The sequence below is a fragment of the Phalacrocorax carbo genome, chromosome Z, assembly GCF_963921805.1.
Source record: "Phalacrocorax carbo chromosome Z, bPhaCar2.1, whole genome shotgun sequence".
NCBI classification, from domain to species: Eukaryota; Metazoa; Chordata; class Aves; order Suliformes; family Phalacrocoracidae; genus Phalacrocorax; species Phalacrocorax carbo.
Window position 1 is genome coordinate 29253347 of NC_087548.1, and position 20599 is coordinate 29273945.

Below are 20599 nucleotides of genomic sequence, written 5' to 3' on the forward strand. Positions count from 1 at the left end.
CTCTGGTTCTCTGTAGTAGTACTCTGGATGCTGCCATTTTATACATATCATAAAAATAATGGAATACTCTAGGTTGGAAGTGATGTCTGAAGGTCTCCAGTCCACACCCTGCTGAAATAAGGGCAAACTACAATGTTATACTGAGTTGCTCAGGGTGTTTTCCTGTCAAATTTTGAAAGTGTCCAAGGGTGGAGAATGGAGATCCCACGATGTCTCTGGGCAGCCTGTCCCAGTGCTTAACCACTGTCATGATGAAGAACATTTTCTTTATGGCCATCACTATTCATTGTCCTTTTTACACCTCTGAGAAAAGGCAAGAACTGTCTTCTCTACAACCCTCTTCTCTATACCACTCATTAGGTAGCAGAAGACAGTTATTAGAGTCCTTTTCTTTTCTCCCCACTTCCCTTAGCCTCTCAAATGTCATATGCTCCAGCACCTAATCTTCTTAGTGGCCTCTCTCCGGACTTAATACCAAAACTGAACACTACTCCACATGCAGCCTCATGAATGCCAAACAGAAGTGAATCATCATTTCCCTTGACTGACTGGTGATATTCTTGCATTGTTGCAAGAACTTAGTGCTGATTCATATTCAACTTGTTGCCCACCAGGACCCTCAGGTCCTTTTCTGCAGAGCTGTGGTGCTAGAGAGCCTCCAGCCTGTACCAACACATGGGGTTTTTCCTTCCCACAAGCTGAACTTCACAGTAACCCTTTTGGCCCATTCATCCAGCTTAAAAGGTAGCCCTGCCCTCCTGCATCTTGACTGGTCATCCAATTTTGTCAGACCTGCTGAGGATGGATAATGCTGGCAGCAATCCTACTATCTCTTGCAAATATACCAAATATTTCATCCCTTATTGATACCTTCTTGCAATGTGTAGATCCCCAGATCTGTTGCCTATTATCACTGTCCTCCTCTGCAGAGCAAAACAGCTGAGGAAATAGTTGATACCCATAGCAATCTGTCATACAAAGGAACAGCATCTTTATCTCAGCCTCTGAGGATATTTTGGGACACCATCCTCCCCTCCCCTAATGCAGCTTGCTGTAGCTCTTCTGTGCTGTTCAAGTGGCAAAGACTGATGAGTCTGCTGCCTGACTTTATGTGTGCCAAAGGCACACACCGTCCATTCAGAAGGCAGTCAATTAAACAGCAGGCAGCTTTGGTGTACTTGCTGTTAAAGGATAGGCAGGGAAGGGCCACCTGCATACCACTTTAGCAACTTTAACAAAATCATTGTTTTTAATGAAGTAACTTTTTTATGGAAAGGTTAGCACAGAAATAAATGCCCTTTTCTATGGGTTCCTGTCATCGAGGAGGGTTAATTACAAATAGCTGTCAGGACTGCTATTATGGGGGTGCAATGAGGAATACACTTTCCCATCTGCAAAAACAAAAAAACCCCTCAACTTTTCTTTAAAAGTACACTGTTGACACAGCTAGTGTCAGTGAGTAGTGCTTTATTCTGCAAGTGGCAATAAAGTGTTGAAGGGCAGGCTCCCGGGAGCAGTGGACAAAAGAACTGATGTTTCTAACAGATGCAGTTCCCTTCGTGCTCTAATTTTATCTCTGGAGTGGAATCTGTGCTGCTCTGCCTTAGGCTGAAACTTTGTAGGCTCCCAAACACCTGCCCAGGGGAAGTTTAGTGTCTTTCTGGCTTTACATGTACATGGGCAGCTCCCTTCCCTTTGGACTGGTGTGCAGTCCAAATCAAAACTGAGCCTTTGAAAGGAGCAGCCTTGAATAAAAACAAGTTAGAATTTGGATCCTGATAATTATACAGTATGCCTGGGTAAGGAGACAGAGAGCCAATAAATAGTTCATTTTCTCTTTCCCCTGGCTGGGCAAAATCTGCTGGGGAGGGAGAATTCAGAAGGAGATACATACGCACATTGAGATTTTTGAACATAATTATTAGTCTTTAGCTTTAAAACCTAAGGGAAGGCTGCCATGCATGAAAAGCAATATCACAGTAAGGAAAAAGTAAACAGAATTAATTCACTTGGAAGAGTCATTTATCCTACAAAAAACCAAATTCTCACTTTTAATTCCTTGTTTTCTTCCTCATTAACACATGACTGTTTCTTAGCCTTTACCCTGTAGCTAGGAAGAGAGAAGTTGCTTGTTTAGCTGTAAGAAATACCACTCCTTGGCTAGCTAGAGAGGGTTGATCATGCATGGGAATTTGTCTCTCTCCATCTGGAGAGTGATCAAAGGCAAACTGATTTAGCCCCCTGCATCCACAGTCCAGCACTGTTTGCACTCATCTTCCACAAACACCATCACTCAGCAGCAGCTGCAAGAAAATCATTAAAAGAGCTAAACTGGAAAGAATGACATAAAAAGCATGTTAGAGATTCTCTTTTTAGATAAAGATTAGGTTTCTTTTAGCTTCACTAATCATTGAGCAGGACCAGCTGTCACCATGGCTAGGGAAATTATCCTGCTCTTTGCATTCTGGCTGTTTCATATGCCATCTCCATGGTCCCATAAAGGGAGCAGTGGAGACAGGCTTGAAGACCATCCATACTGAACTGTAGTTACCCCAGTAACAGCAATAAGCTTTAGCCTGGTTGGTGGCTACAAGATGTATAAGGGTGTAAGCAACACGCACCCATTTCACACCAGCACTGCTGGGCTGTGGTAATATAGGGTAGCAAAGAACAAATCTGCTGCCCTGTGAAGTGTTCACCATGCAGTTCGGCAGCAGTGTTAAGAGGACAACTACCTCTGGGTCTCCTACGGGCTGGCATCAGGCAAAGCTTGGCTTTTCTATACCCTTCAAGTCCTGTCAGAGCTAATATATTGGAAGAAACCCCGTCTCTCCGTATCATGTGCAGGTGCATCTCTGACTAACAAATGGACAAACATTTGAGAAATGAGAGAAAGTGCTACAAGTGAGGATGTGGCAAGGCAGAGGGCTTATCTGAATAGTACAGTGCTCAGTGTGGTGGCCTTACTATGGAATAAGATTATCCAAATGGAGCACCAAGCATCCTGATCCAGCATTGAGGTTATCCCTGGTTTGTAAATTCCCCTGCAGTGTTCTTTGATTCTCTAAATCCTCAGTATGGGGCCAGAAAAAAAGCCCAGGAAGCCATGTGAGCTCATGGTCCCCATTGTTGAAATGAGCCACTGTCCAAAGGGCTGTGGACATGGTGGGAGCCTGGGGAAGCCAGGTGTCTCTGTGCTGTGTAAGGACTTGGAGGAAGCTCTCAAACAAGGGACCTTCAACTAACTTTGTAGTTCAGCTGTTGAGTTTTGAGGTGAGGATTTACTCCAGCTCTTTCCTGTGCACCCTTCCTCCTTCTGCTATAGTTTGCCAGGGTGGCTGTACAAGCAGTACCTAAACAGTGTGAGGTGGTGTAGAGAGAAAGGAAAATGCTGGGAAAGAGTGTTTTGAAAGGAATAGACAAGATGGAGAAATGGAATAAGGTACTGGAAAGACATCTGAAATTGAAAATATTGTGGATCTTGAAGAACATAGAGACCTGAAAGAAGCAGGAAGAAGGCAAGTGATAATTATAGAAGTGAGAGAAAGGAAAATCTGAGGTACCTGAGGAAAAAAAAGAAGAGAATAGGAGAAATAAGGTGAAAGTAAGAGGAAAGAAAATGGAAGCAGCTGCAAAGCATTGGGGGAAATTGTTGGAGTGGAAGTTGGAAACAGAAGCTGGGAAGCTACAAAGAAGAACACTGGTAGGAGGGAAAAGCCTGTAGTTGGGTTGTGGTTATTTGGAAACATTTGAGGGAAGAAAGAGAAGGAAGAGGGCAGCTCAACAGAGGTGCAAGGTTATGGGTCTGGAGAGGATTAAAAAAACACCCAGATGGCAAGAGGTAGGAAGAGAGCATTGTGCAGGAAGGCATGAGGAAAAGGGATGACAGAGGAAAGATAGCAAAAGAAAGCATAAGAGATGGAATGAAACTAAGTGACGAGAAAAGACAAATAGGGAAGAAAAAAACACCAGTCATGAAGTAAATGCCGGTCAGGATTTGTTTATCATGTCTCTATTGTCATTGGAGTCTGTGCTTAGGCAGAACTCTCAGGAATGGGATTTATTTATTTTTAATCTATAATTGTCTTTTTCAATACTGTCAATCTTCTGTTTCTTTCAGGTTTCTTACAATGAGAACCTACTGTGCCTCTGCTTGTTTCTGGATCTATCTCTAAACCATTTCTTTAGAACAAGAAGTTGAGGTTTTTCACATCATAGGAGAATATGTTAAAAAAAAACCCAAATACATTTTCAAGAATACAATCATTAGTACTTATTATTTAATTGTGTTTCTTAGGGTGGACGAAATGCTGAATGTATTATCTCTACTCACAGGTGAAAATGAAATCTGCATGTGGCTTAGAGAAACAATACAAACATCAGCTGTTCTAAATTGTTCAGGGATTGAATCTGACACTTTAAACAAACAAGGCTGTGATTGGGATCTAATTTACATGTATAAATATATTACTTGAAAGATATTTTTTCTTTGTACTGACGAAATCCTAGGTGGCACTGGAGCTACTGTTTGGGTTCTGCCAAGCTTGTACTGGAAAAGACTAATCTGATTAAATTTGACACTCTTATAAAAAAGTAATTAAATTTACGACAAATAGGAAAATTGAAACTCAGCAGGCTCCAGACAAGAATTAGCCAAATGTTTAAATTCAGGTTGTCATGATTAACCTTACTGAGAAGGACCTGATTCTAAGATGAAAGTTGCAGATCTGTGGTGGAGTTAGAAGTGAAGCTATCAGTTGTTCCAATACACCTGGTAGTAAAGCTGCACATATTTATGGAGCCAGCACAACTGACAAAGCCTATGGGATAAGTTCCACTGTAATACACACCAAAGTAAATCTGCAGGGGCAGGACCCCAGGTAAATCGGTCACTGGTGATTTCAAGAAAGTGGTTATGATGTTTTAGTTCCTAATGTCTGATTAAGCTAACCTTGTATCGTTTCTGGATGAAATGTGCAACATCCGCAAGTTTTATCCCATGTACTTTCCCAGTAAAGACTGACACTAGTTCAAGAATTTCTGCCCTATCTTTCTGATGCTTAGAGTAGATGTCCTAAAATTGCATGACTGCCTTAGGAAGATGTACCCCTGTGAGCCCCTAATAGCTAATAAAAAGAAATTATGATTGCACATAATCTTCTGCAAGTCAATGTTAAGAGCCCTTTTTAAATCCCATGATGAATGGCATAACAGTTTTCCTGGATGGGTGAAGCTTTGATAAATACCATGGAACAGAATTAGAGTACAAAAATACTTTCATAATTCTCTGGTTGAAATGTGATTATTTTTTACCTTCTTTGCATCTTTGGAAACAAGCAATTCAGCTTGTTTAATGTCAAATCAGAGCAAATTCTGCTCAGAATTAGTAACTGACTGCCTTTTGGCAGCCTGCCTTCTGCATCTGATTGACTCTTTCACTCCGCAAATACATTTTCAGACCCACTATTGATGACAAATGGATTGAATTATAAATCAAGGCTGTGCTCCTGGGCTGTAAGTAATCTAGTCAAAGAGACAAAATGTGCAATAAAGGTGACTTTTGATGAGTGCAGATATTGATTTGGGAATTTGCTCTTGTATTACTTTTAACTTAAAGATTTCCTGCTTCTCAGCATCTTGTTATCCTGGCACTTGCTTGTGGTTCAATGTGCCTTCAAATTTCCACATCCAGACATTTTCCTAATAGCATGGAGAAGGAACTTCCAGTCCTTTTTACTCTCTGGAGCTGTCTCATCTTGTGACAGTTTAATCTCTGAACACTTCCATGAGCTTCCACAGAATGAGAGACCAGAAAGCCTCAGCAACAAAGCAGAGATCTGTGAAAACCCAGATCTGCTTCTGTGAAAGTCAGTGGCAAAAATCCTGTTCACCAATGTCCAATCTTAGCAAACGATGCTTGCTCATCAGTTGCATGCAGGCACATTCATCACATAATCGGCTAGATATATGTTAACAATGCAGTTGATTGAAAGGTATGAGTAAATACCATCTACAAATTCTTAATTCCTTTTAAGGTAAATTACTTCATAAAGTCAGCAGAGGTTAACTTAGTAGTGGTCAACGCCTCAATGTCTGGATGGAAACCAATGAATGGTGTCCCTCAGGGATCCATACTGGGACCAGTACCATTTCAAAACTTCATCAATGACAGAGACAGTGGGATCGAGTGCACCCTCAGCAAGTTTGCAGACAACACCAAGATGAGTGGTGCAGCTGACATGCCTGAGGGACCTGGACAAGCTCAAGAAGTGGGCCCATGTGAACCTCATGACGTTCAACAAGGCCAAGTGCAAGGTCCTGAAGCTGGGTCAGGCAACCCCCGGTATCAATACAGGCTGGGGGATGAAGGGATTGAGAGCAGTCCTGCAGAGAAGGACTTGGGGGTACTGGTAGATGAAAAACCTGGACATGAACCAACGGTGAGTACTCACAGCCCAGAAAGCCAACTGATTCCTGGGCCGCATCAAAAGACATGTGGCCAGCAGGTCGCGGGAGGTAGGTGATTGTGCCGCTCTACTCCACGCTGGTGAGACCCCACCTGGAGTGCTGCATTCAGCTCCAGAGTCATCAGTACAAGAAAAGCATGGACCTATTGGAGCGGGTCCAGAGGAGGGCAAAAAAATGATCAGAGGAATGGAGCACCTTTCATATGAGGACAGGCTGAGAGAGTTGGGGTTGTTCAGCCTGAGAAGACTGCAGGGAGACCTTCTTACAGCCTTTCAGTATTGAAGGGGGCTTATAAGAAAGATGGGGACAGACTTTTCAGTAGGCCCTGTTGCAATAGGACAAGGGGTAATGGTTTTAAACTAAAGGAGGGCAGATTTAGACTAGAAACAAGGAAGAAATTTCTTGTGATGAGGGTGGTGAAAGACTGGTACAGGTTGCCCAGAGAGGTGGTAGATGCCCCATCCCTGGAAACATTCACGGTCAGGTTGGATGGGGCTCTGAGCAATTTAATCTAGTGGAAGATGTTCCTTTTCATTGCAAGTGGTTGGACTAGATGATCTTTAAAGGTCCCTTCCAACCCAAACCATTCTATGATTCAGCAGCAGGTTCCCAAACCACTTGCAGCTGACCATAGGATAACAGAAGGGGATTGGGTGGGCTGGCTTGCAAATTTGGTGTCATGCTGTATATACTTCGTTAGCAGATAGGCAGACTTCTGATTTACATCCATTTGCTTATTTATGTTACTAATTGTGTGGCTATAAGAACAGGTCTGGACTGTCTGCTTGTGAGTGTCAGGTGGGGAGGGGAAGTTTCTGATATCTGCAATATGGACCAGAGCCCCAGCATAACATATCTCGGGGTGTCTGGGCCTGTGTTTGTGAGGAGGTAATCTTTTTTACTTGAGAGATATAAGTTGAGATCACTGGGGAGTAAATATTTTGACAAATGTCGTTTGGAATGGGTTTTGTTTGTATAGATAAAGTGCAGTAATTTATAAATATATGATCAAATCAGTTCACTTAATTTGTAATCCTAGTGACAAGCTTTCTTCTCTTTGTGCTAATTCCCCTGGTAAAACAACTTTGGTTTTCATTGCAAGACAGTGATTTGACCAACAATGGTAGGGTTGAGTATTGTTCAGGAAATGGCTTCTGAGCTCATTTCACTTCTGTTGTCTGTCAGTCACTGAAATTCTTTAGTATGAATTAATGTCTAATAATCTCTTTACATTTTATGAGCCTCTTCTTTAGGATGAACACTGACTGAATCTACTCTACACTCCTTTCCCTCTGGGAAAAAGAGGGAGAGAAGGAGCACTTGGAGAATAGATAATGGAGCTCTGTATATTGTAAAGAAGTTATTGCCCTTCTTTATTACCAGCATTATCCAATTGAAGTACCTTTTGCAAAACAGTTTATTCAATTGGCCTCATACAAAGTACTTGTTTAGCTAAAATGTCATATCTTCTCTATTGCCACTTTAATACTAATGCAATTGGAAGGCTCATCCAATGACCTTGAGCCACTCTCTTCCTGTTTCCTCACATAAAATATTTATACTCTATATAAATATAGTGCTTCTTAATTGATCTTTCAGCGTATATTTTTATAATATACTGTAACCATTATCTCTTATTTATTTATCGCAGTGTGCAGATATATTTTTATCCCTTACAATTCAATCATTGAGAAGTGGAGTACGCTTAAAGTTGTGCTTTATTTCTATTTTGATTGATTTGATACACAAAAACCTATGATGAAGAATTCTGGTCTTTGAAATAAAAATAGTTGGTCACCTTGGGACTGAGAAGTGGCCTAATTTTATAGAAACAGCTAAACGATTTCAGTGTCCTCTCCAAAAATTGTTCCAAGTTTTATGTAAGTTTGTTCTGTTCCATGTACCAGTACCTTGGTGTGAACCTAGCTTTTAGTGGAGGGAAGAAAATTAATGGGAAGTTTCTCTTTAGCAAGGTTTTCCCCCAAAATAAATCACATCTTATTAATTTTTGTATAAACTACATCATGCAACGTTGTGCTCCTTAAGTGTAGACCATACAGCTGATCCTGATACAAAAATGTTTCTGCTTCTCAGTAGATCTAAGTTTCATTCTGTGTGGACCTTCGCATACTGTATTTTATTTAATCAAAAGCGATATGTGAAATCTGTGGTCAGACCTGGTTCTGAATTTGGGAAAGCCCCTAAAAAAGAAACATTCAAGGTAATTCAGATCCAGTGTTTTGTTTCAGATTGTCATGGTTTAACACCAGCTGGCAACTAAGCCTCACACAGCTGCTTGCTCACTTCTCCTCTGATGGAATGGGGGACAGATCAGAAGTGTGAAAGTGAGAAAACTCATGGGTTGAGATAAAGACAGTTTAATAGGTAAAGCAAAAGCCACGCACACAAGCAAAGCAAAACAAGGAATTTGTTCACCACTTCCCATGGGCAAGCAGGCGTTCAGCCATCTCCAGGAAAGCAGGGCTCCATCACACATCATGGTTACTTGGGAAGACAAATGCCATCACTCTGAACATTCCCCCCCCTTCCTTGTTCTTCCCCAGCTTTGTATGCTGAGCATGATGTCATATGGTATGGGGTATCCCTTTGGTCAGTTGGGGTCAGCTGTCCCAGCTGTGTCCCCTCCCAGCTTCTTGTACACCCCCAGCCTCCCCACTGGTGGGGTGGGGTGAGGAGCAGAAAAGGCCTTGACTCTGTGCAAGCACTGCTCAGCAGTAACTAAAACATCCATGTGTTATTAATGTTGATTCCAGCACAAACCTAAAACATAGCCCTTCAGTAGCTACTGTGAAGAAAATTAACTCTATCCCAGCCAAAACCAGCACAGAGGTCTATCTTATAACATGGGGACATTGTCTTTGGGATGGAACAACTGTAACTAAAGATACCTTTTTCTAAATTCAGATGTCTTGTAATTCATTCCCTATAGCCTTTTTTACTGTCTTTGTAGGAACAGTTTTATCTTTAGTAGATCATGTTTTTCCAACTGCTCTGAGAAGCAATCTATAGAAAACAATTACACATGTCAAATTATGGCATTTTTATCAGAGCATAGCAGGCCTTTGCATTTTAAAAACAAATCAATGGCTGTGATGTCAGCATGTTTATCATTTCAGTCCTGGGAACATTTTCTTGGCATCTGGGTTTGATCTTCTAGGTGTGTCTAATTCTTATAAAGCCACAGCTGTGTGAATTAGATTTCCTAGGAGTCTGCCATATCTCTGGATTTCGCTGGAATACAACTTCTGTCTCATTTCTCACTTTTGAATTGTTCTGAAGCCCAGAGCATTTTTGTAATTGAGTTATGGGTTTTGCAGGGGAACATAAAGCAACACTTCCTACAACCTCAAAGGCCAATTTTTTTCCCCTTTGGCTTCCTACAGAAGAACAAAGAGAGTTCAAAGTTTGGCTCATTATTTAAGCCCTGGAGCGTGTTTATAGAGTACATTAAAATAAAAGGATTTATTTTTCTGTTTTGCATATAAAGTTACCTTTAGGTGCTTGCATATGGGTATTAAAGTGAAAGAAAGCACTGCAAACTCAACACTTTGTTGTCATGTGGGGTTTTATTCGAGGGTGGCAGAGTGTCAGACAGGAATCTACTTTTCTCAGAAACTGCCATTTCAGGCTGTATTATTAATAACTTGTACTTTGATTCCATTTTGATAATAAGCTGTCATTTTTAGATTAGTTCAATATGCATACAGCCACTCCTGCGTTGTATACAAGCAGGTGCCTGTCTGCAGTATGTGGGTATTGAGTATTTGATCCATTTTTATTCCAGTAAGGTTTCAATGTGAAGCATCCAATATTAATTTCCAGAAGAAAAGCCAGGTAGTTTCATTTAGACTGATAAGTGTCCCTTCACGAGGAACACTACAAGACCCTTTGCTTAAATGATTCAAAGTCACCCTGAAGCTTAACAGCCCCCAACATCACCATCAGAAAGGCATTGCTTTCTTCTATCCATTCTCATGTCATGATGGTAACAGAGGGAGGCTGGCTGTTGAAATTAATCCATGAAACATTTCAACTCAAATTGAAGCATACTAGGTTGGCATAAGATTAAGGAGGGACAGAGGATGTGGGGGTGGCTCTTTTACTGGGATACTTTTCTGCAGAATTAGATACATTCCTCTCTCCTGCAACCAAATCTCTCCTTACGTTTGTGGCTCTTTGTTTTTGGAGATTCTCCCCACCGGTGTCAGAGGAGGGCTCTCATTGTGCTCCTAGATTTCTGCTGGTGCCTTGGTGTCCATCTCAGCCAAAATCATCACCTATTTGGGTAGTTCAACCCAGCCACGTAGCTCCTGCAAAGGAGGTATTTTGTCAGGGATGATTAGTGATGTAGTGGAAGGTCCAGTACTTCAGTGCAAGGCCAGAAATCACTCATGCAGACTTCGTCCCCTCCTCATGAGATCACTGTCCCTTCAGGCAGCCAGCCATTTAAGCTTTCCTACCATCAAAGTGTGGCAGCAACACTTTGTTTGGCATTACTGTAGCTTGTGTCAAAATGTAAGCCAGCAGAATTTTATCTGCAGTTAATGAAACCAAGTTTAATGTGGCAGAATTGATTAAGCTAAGAAGCAGGAGAGTTGAGATCTCCCTAGGATGTGGAAAAAAACAATGAGTTTCTGTTTTCTGATCCAAGGTCCACATCTATTTGAGATAGAGCCAGCTCAATGCCAAGGAAAATAATGCCGTCTCTGAGGACTTAAAGTTTCTCACTTCATCCCCTAGTAGCATTTCTAAATTTCCTTTCAGTTGCAGTGCTTCAGGATACATACACATAAATGGTTCTGGGGCGAGTTTTAGCAGGTGCTTATGTTTTATACAACAGCAGAGGGCTGTGTGAATCACCTCATGCAGCCAAGCACTTCATCAAATGGAGCAGGGTGTCATCTGCTCAGGAGCTAGGTGAGTGAAGAAGCGATGTTTAGCCTGGTGGAAGGAGTGCTGTGTTGGGGTGGCCATGGATGGACTCCTTGCAAGCTGTTGTGGTGCCCTTCCTTTTGCTGAGCTAGAGTTGTGGGAAGGTTGAGCCTAAAGGACTTCAGAAGTGAGCCTCAGGTCTTAGCTGCTTATCCAGTCTAGCCCTGCCCTGCACTGGGAACTGCTATCTGTTGTCTGCAAATGATCCCTGAAGAAACCCCACTCTCCATCCAGCTCTCTGAATCAGATAGCATGTTCCTTGGGCTTCTGGGCCATTTGAAGCTTTATGACATACAGACCACCCCTGGTTTACCCTGAGCCTTAGATCATTAGCAGGCATGTCACTCACAGCAAAGCTGGGAAGAGAACAATTATAGATTGCTCTGAGTATCACCCAGCTAATAGCTCTCTCTGAGTGTATAGCTGATGCATCAGGCCATTGTAAGGAGCAGCTTGTATCTCCTTTGTGACTTTGTGTCAGTACCCACAGTTATAAAGGCACCTGAATACAATGAGGTTTCTGTATAAGGCACGTTCTGGCTGGAGAAAGGCATTGCATTATCTTCCTGTTTCTGTTTGTCCTTGGATGGAAAGGAAGCTGTTCATTCAGCTGCACTGTGTTGTCATGCAAAGAGTTTTCCAATGAAGTGCATTCAGCATACATAACAGCATTTTAGTCTTCAAAGACTGTGTTTAATTCTTATTACAGGGACTGTAAGAATTATGAGAAATCCACCAATTGCACAGTAATGGAGCTCCAGGCACTCCAGTGCGTCAATTTGAGCTGATCTGTGAAGGTTTACATTGGGACAAAGGGTGAAAGATTACGTCAGCTGAGCTGCCATTGACATCCCACAGGATGTTGATCTTCACCTTCGTGCTTCTACTGCTGCTGGCCCGTGTTATTCATCAGTCCACAGTTCCCAAGAAAAAGCCTTGTGACCATCAAACCAGCAGCATGGAAAACTCATGAGTTCTTCCAAAGCTTACCAAAAAGATCAGAAAGGGACAGGCCATACCCATGATAGAACCCATTGGTCAGTTAAGATGGCTTGTGCTTGAACCCTAGCTGCACTAGTTCTATGGCTTCTCAGCAGAGATGAACTCACTCTGCCATTTGTTGTGCTGCTCTTCCCAAGACTATTTGATAGCTCCAGAAGAAAAACCAATACAAACTATGATTTACATCCTGGCAACTCAATAGGAGACAAGCTATTATTTAAACTGTAAAAGAAAAATATCCAAAATAGAATTTTTAATGAGGTTAGATAGGGGAGATAAAGAAACATCAGAGACACTAGCTGTCTTTAAGATACTTTACAAACTTTTTAGCCTTATTTTATCCTTTAACTGTAACAGGAGGCATGCAGCTAAATCCTTGCACAGTGCTTTCTTACTGGATTCAGACTTAGTCTTCAGTGGCCTTTCTGACATTTGTTGACACTTGTCCTAAACTTTATTTCTGCTGCAAGCTTCTATGTGCTGAGATGCTTCCATCAACAACTTCTGCGTGCTTCTTTTCTAGAAATGCAGGGGGGTTTCAACTTTGGGTTGATACTATAGTGATTAATATCTAAAGTAAAAGCCTTCCTTGACTGACTTTTTCTAATATTGTTGGTTTTTAAAGCTGTCAGATCATGTCCTCCAAATCCAGGAGAGACTTCCAGCCTCACTTTGTCTTATTATGGAAGGCAGATTAGTATCTTGTAGAGCTGTTGATAGTGCAGGCCAGGAATCACTACAAAAAAAAAAAAGAGTAGGAAAGGAAACCAGGCTCTGTTATTTAGACACTGAGAACTTAGAACACACTGGATGATGCTAGAAGCAGGAGAAAAGCAAGCTTCTATTTACTAGGAAATATATGTTGTATTTATTTCAAGAGCAGAGTGATCCCATAGTTCCGGTTTGAGCCACAAGAAATTCTGCCATCTCTTTGTCTATTGTAATGTTTAAAGGATGAAGGGAGGCAGGAAGGAGGGGAATTCTACCTGGGGGCTTTCTTTTCTTCTCATTTTATTAATTATTATACCAACTAAGAGATGTAGTTACTGCTCAATTCTCATATTGATGTTAGTAATCTATATAAAAAGGAAGTCTTCCACCGATGCTCTCCAACTAATTTGGCTTCTGCCTGAAAGGTAACTGCATTTAAGTCCTGTGAGTTTTTCAGAAAAACTCCCCAGTATAACTCTTAGTTACCCAAATAGATAAAGCCATCCTTTATCTGGTAGGTATAGATATCAGTGGTCACATGCCTGGATTAGCAGTTGGCAGTGACATGGACGCTACAGTAATCACCCTGGAAATATCCTGACAGCTCTGGAGTAACTAGGAATCTCTTGGTTGTTTATATTTTGCTGCAATAAGTTCTGGTACTAAGCAGACTATGAAAGAGGACATAGCTCATAGCAATCTGTTTTGGCAATGGGTGTAGCCAGCTGATTAGAGAAACAAGTTAATTTTGTTGTTTTTAGCAGGCTGGGGGAAGAGTGGAAAATGAATAGTGACACTTAAAATATTTTGATTTGTAGGCAACAGATTGGAGGTGGAGTTGAAAACACATTGTTCAAAATTGCTTGATGGCAATCAGAGTTTCTTAATGTTGCTCTGAAGCAAAATGAAATTAAAAAATCAAGGTAAAACAGACATCCATTTCATTTTAGATAAAGCGAGGTAAATGTTGTGCCTGGAGTAACCAAAGTGTTAGGGAAGTTAGACTTCCAACACAGGGAGGCTTAACAAGAGACCTTAAGTAATGGCATATTTCCTGTCAAGTGTCATGAAAAACAGATATCCTCGGTATATCCCAACAAAGACAAATACTTCTTCACATGAGTGGATTGACTTGTTTTCTGCATTACCACATCCAAACAAGCATTTAAGTATCTGAATTCCTACTGACTCTCAGCTTAGGATCCTAAACGGGAGGTAGACACCTGCCAGATTTCAGATATGGGCCCACTGTCATTTATCCACACTCCATCACAATATTTATTTCAAACAGAGAATGGCTGTGGAAATGGAAAGTATATATATATTGTACATATGTACATATACATGCGTGTTCAGTCCACTTTACTTCAGGCCTTGGTTGAGGCAATTTCATCTTTCTATCTCTTATGTTTCTGTACCTAAACTTCTATCCATAGGACCAAATTTCACAACATCAGTAAATAATTTTAGTGAGGCAGGTAGAAAAGTGACAGAAGATACAGGGAGCAGTCAAAGAAAGAGGTGATCTGGCAGTTATTGTCATGGCAGTGGCAGGTGGGCAGGAAGAAATATCTAACCATGGAGCAAAGCTAAAGCCAACCATATTGCCCTTGACTGACTGTTACAGCAAAAGAAGATTCAGCAGTAAGTGATGCCATCACCAGTATTTTCTTCACTTCAGAGTAGTTTCAGGCAGATTTGGAGACAAACATTCATAAGAAGAATGGCGTTGCCTTTCATGGAGGTAAGTAAATGATTTTTATCATGCTGCTCTTTTTTGCCTTACAATAGTTCAATTTTTGCTTGGCACAAGCATGTAAATGTTGACATACTGGGCTTGAGCAGAAGTCTGTCTTTTCCAGCATCCCATCTCTGCTGATAATGGTCAGTTACAGATGCTCAGTTTATGCAAAAGGCATGTACAGGCTAAACTTTCCCCTGATGCATTCTCACAGCTTCCAGCAGCCTGTGGCTCAGAGACTTCCTTCGCATTCTTGGCCTTCACAGCCATTTGACTGGCTGTTTATACTGTTTCAGTCCAGACTGCTTTCTCTGAGGGGAAATTTTGCCCCCCTCTTTGTCCCAGTGGGCATCATCTTCTGTTTCAGAATAAGATAGGAAACAAGCTGGGGTCCCAGCCTCTGCCCAGGTGTCTTGCCAACTGGAACCTCTGCTTCCTTGTCATTTTCAGTTGTGCAAATAATCTGTTGATGGATGGTATGGGGAAGCTCAAAACTGTTTTTTAGAGTGTGGTGAATAAATGGAATATTTTCCATATAGAATATGCCATCATCATTTATTATAGCTATTGACAAACTGAAAAAAAACCTATTTAGAACTTGCACTAATATCTGTGCTAAACCTTCCAATCAACTTTTGACAGTTCATTTTTGTAACATTTTAAAACTGAATAGCATGAATGAACTTCTTGAATAAATTAAATTATATACATATCTGAATATATATGTATACATGTATACATACACATATGTATGTTACATATATAAAGAGATAATGTATTCTTTTGGCTTGGAATTTTTAGTGTTTTAATATTCAGAAGCAGTGTACTAATAAACAAAACCTATATTTGGTTTTGAGATTTTAACCTAATCTAAATACCACCCTTTTCTTTTTTAAGAAAAAAAGATGGCATCTCTGTGAATGTGTGACATGCAGTACACTAGCAGCTAAGTTTGGATGGTTAGAAATTGCTAACTATGTTACTTATATAATTATTGACATGAAAAAAATATAATTGACCCTGCCAGCATCACCTTGGTTTCCTCAAGAAAAATTACACAGTTTTATTTTACTCAAAATAAAATACCCATCTTCCGTTTTGGTTTGTGATCACTCTATAACATCCCCTATCAGTTTGAAACAAATGGGTTGGCATCTGTACAAACTGCAACAGGAGTAATGAGATAATAGTCCATCATTTACCATCACTTATCTCCCTGGAATTGGCCGTCATTCAGAAGGCTCAGTGTCCTATGATTTAATGCTAAAGCTGTAGAAGTTGGCCAGATCCTGAAGCCCTGTTCATTTCTCAGGCATTATTAATGGCTTTATTTGTAGGTTCTTATTCACATGACTTGCTTTTAATGAACTTCAGATACCCATTCTGCTCATGTCAGTCTCCCTGGCTAAAGAAATACTAGAGTTTCAACTACAGAGGGTCTAAAATCTTCCAGAAAAAAGATAATTAAACTGAAGTAGATTTTTTTAAACACTCTGAAGAAAGTAGATTGATTAATTTGGTGCTGGGGAATTAAAGCAGGACCTTGAAACATTACTGTTAAACGTTATACCTAGAGCTATGTCCTAGGGTCTGTAATACATAAAGCCAGAGGCATTTATTTCAACACCCCTCACTGTGGTAAGAGTTCAGTAAATAGTCAAAAAGACTCAAAGGAAAATTTGACCTTAAAATAGAATGCTGTAGACAGTTTCCATCAGGCAAAGAAGATGTCTTTCTAGCCTTAGACATGACCGTTATCTGGTAGACTTACAGTTATGGCACTGACAATGCCAATGTACTAACTATTCATATCCATGGTCATAGGTTTTCTTACCTAGAAAGATTCATATTCATATTCACATTCATTTTCACATGTAGACACAGGATTTAGTTTTAAATTGTGTAAGTGCAGCTGAATTCCAGATATCAAGTAATTTATCAAGAATGGTACCTTTTGGGGTCCTATATGTGCATCTGGAATTCACAATGGTGAATTTGACTTTATTTATTGTTTGAGTTGAGCCAAAGAGGTTGTCTAACAATAAATATTTTTGCTTTTTGGGAGACAGTCACCATCACAACTGGATAAATTTCATTCAGCCTGCTGCTCACAGATTGTCTGTATGGGACCTTTTATTATGTGGGTAGACTGTGGTGCTCATCTTGGTAAAGAAAAGGCCTTTGAAAACACAGCCTCTATTTTTTGCTCAGTAGTTTCAATATTAGCAATGTCACTTGCAATGCTTTACATGTCTCTCTTTTCAGCATTGACTAATTAGTTGCCTTTTAAGATGTTTTTGGGGAATCCTTGGAAAGCTCCAACATCTCCATGCCATAGTTGAGGGATCTGAAGTTTAGGGCAGCATGGCATTTGGGCTAAGGAATACCCAGATTCAGATGGATAGAAGGCAGGAGGTATACCTGTGGGAGCAGGAAGAGTCTCTGTGCCTCAGCTCTCCCACATTTTCACAATCTTGATGTCATTTCCTTCTCCCTTAATACCCAGCTCCTCCCAGTTCTGTCCTGGGGCATATAAAGCCTCTGTTGATCCCGGCAGGCAATGGCAGAATTGACAATCCATTATGCTCAACCCTTTTCAGGAGTTAACCTCTTCAATTTCTCCCTTGTGGCTACCATCCAGAGTAAAACTGATAGATTCTTTGAAAAACATAGAGCAGAAAGTCTGGCTATGGTGAGACCAATTTCATCCGAAGTACTGGGGGTGCGATGGGACCACAACCCTTCGGTACTAAAAAGAAAGGAAAATTACTGCAACATGTTATAACGTTTTCAGAGTGGGAGAAATGTAGGAGGAAGCATGGAAATAGGCCAGTAATTTACATATCAGTATTTCCCATGAAAGAAGAGACATACAAAATTGTTTAAAATAATCTGTAATGCTTTACTTCTCTGACTTCTGATGCACCTTTCTTGCTTCCATTTTTAATGGCTGGCTATCTGTTGGGGTGGGATCTAGGATCTCTTCATTTATTGCTCTTTTAATTCATGACCACCAGCAGTGAAGGAATGCCTTAGCAAAGTCCATACCAAGTAGTAATGGTATTGTGCAGTAAGTAGTAAATCATAGCCTTGTCCTCTTCAAAGAAGATATCCCTCCCACCAGCATATACATAAAATTAGTGACTGCCTGTTCTTGCTACTTCTGTTTTACTTCAGAAAAAGTTTAGATCAAAACCAGTGGCATCATAAACAGCCTGCAAAAAGGGAACTTTTGCATGTGTATGTGTGCATGCATTCACATATGCGTGCTTGTGTGTGTAAGTATACCTTTAATCATTGAGCCCGTGCTCATTATTTAATTAAAATACCAATTTTTCCCATCAAAACCACATGGATCTTATTTGCATATGGCTTTACATCCCCTTCCCTGGATGTTTCTGTAATAGTAGCCGTGGAAAAGAATTTCTGTCATTTTGTATTGATGACTAAAGGGTTAGCAGCCATCTAGGGGAAAAAAGAGGGGGGAATTGTCTGGGTAGACTTGTGCTAGCCAGTTGACATAACAGCTACTTGGGTGGTATGAGGTTTCTGGGATGTATATGGCCGTTTAGTGCTTTCTCATGCCAAAACATCTGGAATTCAAAATCCAGTCATTAGACAGCCACACATGTTAACAAAACAGCCGGACAGAGAAAACAGGCAGAAGAAAAAAAAAACTTGATAAGGCATCATTGTTACCACTAGGAAATTAGTCATTTAAGGTTGTACTTCAAAGCAAGTATTTTTATTATAGCATACTTGAACGTTTTGATTTATTGTGCAGCAGAGCAAGACTGTAGCAGATCCTCCTGCCTCACAGGGGAAAATACATTAATTGTCCAAGGAAGCTGCATGCTAAGTAGTTTTAAAAACAGCGTGCAGATAAGAAGAGAACCTGGTTCCTCCCTGCAGTACCTCTCCTTACACACATAAAGCACTGGGAGGGGCTGTTTTTAGGACCACAAAGTATGAATTCTACTTTCTGATAGTACACCATTTTGGACTTGAAAGCAAGTAAAAGATACCATGGTTTTCACTACAGGGCTATAAAAATGAGAACAAAATATAATGCCTCTGGCATCTGCAAGCATGTCTTTCTTTCCCATTAGTACTGACCCATATTGCACGTAGTTTGATAATTGTACAGCCAGCCTTCACCACATCCTAGCAGATTGGTCTTATGGTGACACTGACGCACGTTATGTTTTCAGTCAGCACTAGCACTTATAAAATACATAGCAGACCCAGGGGCTGTGCTTCACACAGCTTTCACTTCCAAGCCTTTGCTGAAATGAGAGGATATGCAGAGTGGGCTATGAGGAGATGGAATCATAAGATACTCTTGCTCTCACTGCTTCCAAAATCTCATCACTCGGCAATTATAATGCTTTAACTGTAATCTTAAAAAATGTTTGGAAAATGTACATAAACATGTTTCTGAATCCCTTTGTGTAGCTGAAACATTTTTATAAGATTAAAATGTGGGGAAAGCTGGCACAAAGATTGTTTGCACAAGTGTGCTTGTGATTTCTTTTCCAAAGGTAAGTACGTGTAAGATTAGGAGACTTAACAACTGTGCTGGTGAGTTCTGAGTGTTGTTTGTTTGAGAACATGAACATGTTGCTTGCAAAGCCAGGAACTTTGGGAGACTGAAAAACTGGGATCTGAGTTGAAATGAACTGAGAGGAATTGAAAAACATAGGTGGTGCCACAGAGGAAACCTGAGGCAGAGCATGTTTTCTGAAGGCTAACGCAGGAGACTTGGGATGCTCCGCTTCATTTTCTCCTTCCGCTGCTGACACCCTCTGACCTTTGGATGAATCAATTAGCTTCCCTCTACTTCACTTAACATTTTTTTAAAAGGTGACTTCCTGCTTCACAGCAGGGGCAGGAGAGGAAAAGAGGTGGGAAATGAGCTTTAATTACTTGGGAAAGAAAAAGAAGTTCTGTAGATAAAAGTGTCATTGTTTTAAAAGTACTATTATATCACCAGTGCAAATGAAAGATAGCTTAGACTATAAATTTTTTTCCCAAATCAAAATAAAGGAAAAAAAACCCCTTGCTCCAGACCCTGCCCAGAGAGGGGCATGTGAAAGCATGTGAAAGTTTAGCCCAGCTGGTGCTTGCACTACTCAGGAAGGCTCACTGACTATTCCAACAGTCCTGGTACAAGAGACCTTGTCCAGGGAGAAAGAACAGAGCCCTCCACACTGCAAAATGTACAGAGCTGGCAGGACAAGGACAAGAGCCTTTTTTTTTTTTTTTTTTCCAGGCTAGAAACTTCTTCAACTTCCACATTGTCAGAAGTATCAAAAGGTCACCAGCATGTCTCATGTTACTTTGGGGGTAGATGGGGACTGATCAGCTTTGGGGTGGTATGTTTATAGAATCTGACCCTCAGTTTCAAAAATCAAAGGCATTCCTCTTAGCCCATGCATCAGAGGCAGATTTCCTTGGAGTCAAAAGTTTCATCATATGGCAAGAGGACCTGTGAGGGATTGTTTTATTACAAGAAGGACAGGGAGAAAAAGTAGGTGATTTATTTAAGTAGCAGGCAGTCAGCCTCCCAGAAGAGAGAGCCTATTTTACCCTCCACATTCTCAGCTAATGAATGAGCCTGGGAAATTGGAGCAAGATCAAAGTTGCTTTACGACAAAATTGCTGGCATTCCTGAAATAGCTGAGAGTTCCTCCATTCACACTAAGTATGAATCAAGTTCACTGA